We start from the raw sequence: 6,000 nt of genomic DNA on the forward strand, positions 1-6,000 counted from the left end.
GATTAAGTCAACGCAGTGTTTCAAAACCCTCTATTCTACAAAGTGGTCTGAACTCATCTCCCACACCGCTTTAACTACACTGAATGAGCGCCAATTCAACAAGCCTTCCACTCTTCCTTTCACGGAGGATGTTCAGCGTCTTCATAGACATTTGGAGAAGACTACCGAACAAGCATTGAAGAACTTGGAAGACCACAGTTCAACAAAATCATATAGTGAACTTAGTAAAGCCACCATGGCGGAGAAATTTCAAAGATGACGCTGAATGGCTTTCTGGAGAGAGACACAAGTGCCCTGCACAAGGATGTCGCTGTTGGACTGACACCATTTGAACTGCACCTTTGTGAACACTTCAGCAGTGTTGAGTTGAGGGGTAAAAGGGGCCGTAAAGTGGCAGTGTTACTGCCACCAGACATGGTGAAAGCCATAACAGTCCTAATAGAGAAACGAAAAGACTGTGGTGTTCTGGCAGAAAACCAGTTTGTTTGCCAGACCTCATTGTCTCACTCCCTACAGAGGACAGGACTGTTTAAGGCTCTATGCAAGTGAATGTGGGGCTGAAAACCCTGAGTTCCTGAGGTCAACACAACTACGCAAACATGTTGCAACTTTGTCTCGGATCTTGAACCTGAAGGATCATGAGTTAGACCAGGTTGCGGACTTCCTTGGCCACAATATACGCGTTCAGCGGGAGTATTACAGACTGCCAGAGGCAACTACCCAGCTGGCGAAAATTTCTAAACTCCTGATTGCAATGGAGAAAGGCTCTCAAAAACCTTCAAGGCAAAACGCTAGAGGAGATTGAAATTGAAGGTAATGCCATTATTGGCATATATGCCACTGTTCCTAGCAAATGTTTGTTTTAAAATGGAGCAGACATATGTAGCATTTGAATCTCATTATTCATCAAGGTAATGCCATTTATTTTCTTAGATAACCTACAGTTGACCAATTCAAGTGAAGACAGTGAGGTTGATGCTGAGATGGGCGTCGATGCTGAGAGGGGTCTGATGCTGAGACGGGATTTGATGTTGAGAGAGGGGTCGATGAAGGAAATCTCATATATTCACAGACTGGTAAGTAAAGGGTGATTTTGAAAAAAATAAAATAATTCAATATTGTTTCATGAAATCACACGATTAATTATATTACAAATTCCACAGAAATGAAAAGAATGACAAAACCTGTTGAGGAAGCACCAGGCATGTATTTGTCACCAGATGGTTAGACTTTTAACTTCTTAAGTACTTGCTATGATGTATCCCTAACCAATTGTAATTTCACTTGCAAGTAAGTAACTGTGTAATCTCTTACTGTTTTCTTGTATTTCAGACACAAATTGAGGAAATGTTAATGAGCATATTGCAGGTTGAAGACAAAAGTCAACTAATCATAGGAAAATACATTACCAATACTATTTTGAAAGACATTCAGAAATGAATAACCCACAGGGTCTCCTGGAGACGTTTTAGTCTTTGCTCTTTACTTCCACATTCGTCTGTGACGTAACATAAGGGAGTCCTGCTGAATCCCCATCTGTTTAACGTTGAAAATCATGGATCCGAGTGTCACTCCCGTCAATACAGAGGACGTTACTTATAATGGTCCGCTGGTTTATTATTCTGAACCTGTTAGATGTGATAGAGAGCAGAAACAGGCAGGATTAGAGGAATAACGGCCTCAGGAGAGAAGCTGTGGTGTGAGGAGAGACCCGGAGCAGGCGTCCTGCTGAGTGACAGGTGTCAGCTCGCCATATATGGGCGAGTGCTGTGTTCACATCAGCATATGTAAAGTTTGTAATCACATTCGATAAATTGAAAAGAGAGAGAGAGACTTTATTTTATAGAAAATAAAGTCTATGGTACAGGCTGCTCCTGATGTGAGTTCATAGCGCACGTCCACTGAACATAATCCACACAAGCATGCACAACAGTGCGCACACACAACACAGTTTAATACATTTGCTTTTGCACTTACATAAAAAGTGTAAAACTTTTAATGGGATAGAGGACTGACAGATGTAAAGCTTGTTTCTTTTACCAAACTGCATGTTTCATTTTTTCCCCATTGTGCACACTCGCTTGCAAGAGAGTTAGATTTATAATAAATCGTATGACTACATATATTAATACAGACTGATGTCTATTACGTGCAAACTAGAGAATATAACAGGATTCCAGCAGATCAAATCATTACGGTAAATGCTTGTCTGTGTATAGCCTGTTTTATGTTAAACACCCAGAGATTTAAATCATTAATAAGGAGACTCTTTTGGGCCTGATGCCGAAATATTCAACGTGTCTGTTCGATTGTTTCTGAGGTTGTGGGAATAATTCATCCAAAACACACGTACACTATGTGCCCGAATGTGTGCCGCTCAAATTCCAAACTATAATCGAACATGCCTGAATGTTTGTATAGTATTTTTTGCTCTCGGTGCAAGACAAATCTCCCCCCCCCCCCCCCCCCAAAGGCTTCATTCATTCATTCATGCACGTACACATAAAGCCGATCAAAACAGAGTGACAGAGCGCGACTCCCTTATGTAACATCATATGGCGCGTTGTTGAAAGAAGAAAAAAAAGCTTGCTCTAAACAGTTATGCTAAAGACAGCTACTTTCTCCTCTTAGATTAGATCCCTTTAGTGTTGAAGAACATAATGTGATAAAAATAATGTACTTATTCTGTAACCATTATCAGACAATGTGAAGTGTTAATTTACAAAAAAATGTAACCTGCAATATGCTCTTTAATGTTATCTAAAATACAAGAAAACAGTAAGGGCCTGCTAGACTTAGATCTCACTACGAAGCAGTATTTGAGCTTAGCGAGGTAACTTCAGGGTTAACCCTGGGTTTTCAATCCTATGAGGGTCGATTACTTTTTACCTGGGTATATCACTACGGTAACTGATGCTGAACACCTGACCTGCTCTGGAGCAGGTTATGTTGGAGATAAGAGATCAAACTGTGAGAAGCTCCGCCCACTGACCAATTAGATCTTTAGATCGTTGAGCTCCCGGAGCTGATGGAGAGGAGGGAGGACACTTCATGTGTCCCGCATGATTTTACATTAGACTATAGTCCGTTTAGTTAATGATTATGTTTCACTGATATCCTTTAACAGAGACTGAAAATATTTGAATTGAAGATGAACCATTATAAATATTTTCTTGTGGCTTTGTATTTTCATTAAAGTTTAATTTCTCCATGCTGCTCTGTTTGTGATGGTCAGAGCTGCAGTTTAAATATAACTTTTAAAACCTTTTCTCCTCTCCACTTTAAAGAGTCAGAGCAACACATTCAGTTCAGACCAGAAACAGGAATTATTATACCGTGTTTTCCGCACTATAGGGCGCACTGGATTATAAGGTGCACTGTAAATGAATGGTCTATTTTCAAACTTTTATCTATAAAGCGCACCGGACTATAAGGCGCATTAAGCAAAATAAAACAAATCAGTCAAACTTTATTAAACACATTCACAATAAACATTGTTCAAATGTTAATGAGCGTACCGTATTCACATTGACTCCCAGCCTTGTTCTGTTGTAACACTTAAAAAAACACAATCTGATGTCGTGACTGATAGCTTTGAGTTTGAAGTCCGCGTCGTAAGCGTGTTTCTTGGTGCCATTTTGGGGTCTTTATAAACACACACTGTAATGTTAAGGTGAAGCACATGTGTATCACTCCACGCTCCTTACTACGGTAGTCATAACAACCAGAATTACCGTAATCCATATAAAAGGTGCTCTGGATTATAAGGCACACTGTTTTTTGAGAAAATTAAAGGCTTTTATAGTACGGAAAATACGGTAGTCAGTTCTAAGGTGAACTAACAATGGGTGCGTTTTTATTCACAGATTTCCCTTCTTTTTTTTTGTCCTTCCTGCATTTGTTCCTACAGCTGTGTCTCTTGGGAGGCTGTTTGTCTTAAAGTATTTATATTGTTAATATAGGTGGCAGTTTTTGTAAATATGTTTGTAGATATGATCTGCTGACACCAGACGCGGTGATGATTGTGATAGGTTGAATGACGCTAACTCCGCCCCTTTTACGTGAACACGCTCTTGGCAACCCTGGGTTGACGGATCAGGTTGATAACTGGCATCGTAGGACTCATGATCACGATCTCTGATGTCAGAGTTAGTGAAGCCAGATAACCCAAAGAGACCCTGGATATGTTGAACTCGCTTCTTAGTACAGGCCCCTGATCTGCAATTGACTGTTTGTGCAAACAGACTGCACACAGTTGGTTTGCATTTTACAGGTGGGTTAATATGAGGTCACATGTAAAGATGGCGATGGGTGTAGTATGCCAATTTGATTTTTGAATTTCATTGAACGTTTCAGTGGACGAGGCAAAGAAACATTAGATATCTCATTATTTGCACATGGCAAGTTAACCAAAGTCCTTCTGTAATATTTCTACTCATCTTGTATTTGTGTGTATGTATTTAATGGAGTATATTACATTTGAATAAAGGTTCTGCAAGACTGCTGATGGATAGGCAACCTGTCGAGGAACCTCCAGGCACGTCTGCACCATTATCACAAGGTTTGCTCTCCTGTCTAATGTCACCTTTTGATTGTTTTTAGGTTATGAAATAATGCAGTGCATTCAGACCTCCTTCACTTATTTCAATTTAGTTGTCACAGCAACAATTGAGATTATTGGGAGGCACGTGAGCTTCATTTCAAGTGATGTGGATGGTAGAGTACAGTAGTAATTTTAGTGGTAAATTTAAATATTTTAACTTAAACCATATTTTAACTTTACTTTTCAGCTTATTTAAAGCACACAAAAATCTTGAACTGTTTATCCACATCACCCCCTGATAAACAACAGCTCTTTAAATGTCCAGATGCCCTTGTCAGTGAAGAACTCTTTAAGCTCTTATCCTTTGAGTGACCTCCTCAGCTCTTTCAGATCTTGGTCTGCTCTTTCAAATGTCTCAGCATTACCTGAATTACACAGTCCTTGCCTGGTTACAAATCTCTCTAAGGCTAAGAGAACGTTTTCAGTTATCTTATTTGACACTAACTCAGAATACAATGCCAGATTGTCAGCTTGTAAAGTACGCTGAATGACCACTGGATTTGACACACAAGGGCTCATGTCTATTCATGTCACTTCAAAGGGAGGGGAACAGGGTGTGGTGATCTACTACAGAATTTATTATTTGGTAAATTGTCTCCTGGTTTGCTCTGTGGTAGTGCTCTATCTCTCTGCTCTTAACCTCGTTTTGCGGAAACTGAATTAGCTGGTCAACTTTCCACTCACCACTGGAGTCTTATTTAAGTGCATAATTCAGCTCCATGTATTTTGCTAGAAGCTGTAGTTGCGCTGGACATAGCATGCATCCATATGTGTCACTGTGAACGATAAGTCCAGGCCGTTAATGTGGATTTCACCTAACAAAGACTAAATTTATAATTTAAATGGTCCATTAGTTGCTTGACCCCATAGAGGATCATCTTCTACTTCACAGTATTTAAGAAACCTAATCCTTATTGTTGACCATTGTTTTGTTTTTTTTATCTTTTTCTCTCCTTTTTAGTGCAATCTGAAAGTGCAGCTGGGAACCACAAAGAACCCTGCAAAAAAAAAAGAAAGCAAATTAACAATCTGGTAAATGCTGCTACACACAAAAGTCACTAAACACCAAGTTATTTTATGCAATGACTCCAGATCATTCCTATGGCAGTTGGATCATAGTCAAATTATGCTGATGCTGCACCTGTAGAGAAACATCTTATGGTTGAGTCAGTGTGAAGGTGCTGAGCAGGATCTCATTCACTGGAAAATGAGGGTAGGGACCAGCATGAGGTGGAAGGTTTTTTTAAATGAATACATTTTTAATTTGCCAAAATGTCTTTTCTTCAGAATTCAGTCATCTAATCAACCAACCTTACCAAGCAAGAGACAAAATAGAGCTCTTTAGCATTGGCAGAAATTAACCATCTCTGCAAACCACATACTCAATTCTCCTAAAC

At 39.5% G+C, this 6,000-nt stretch overlaps 1 long non-coding RNA gene across 1 annotated transcript; it reads left to right on the forward strand.

Annotated features, from left to right (window-relative positions):
• Window positions 1-244: 244 nt before the first annotated feature.
• On the forward strand, window positions 245-5,619 carry LOC306840899. The gene is made up of 4 exons (XR_013781397.1): window positions 245-813; window positions 934-1,076; window positions 4,490-4,561; window positions 5,565-5,619. It is a non-coding gene; the product is annotated as an uncharacterized lncRNA (long non-coding RNA).
• The last annotated feature ends 381 nt before the right edge of the window (window positions 5,620-6,000 follow it).

This window comes from Symphodus melops, assembly GCF_947650265.1.
Source record: "Symphodus melops genome assembly, chromosome: 19".
Classification (NCBI taxonomy): domain Eukaryota; kingdom Metazoa; phylum Chordata; class Actinopteri; order Labriformes; family Labridae; genus Symphodus; species Symphodus melops.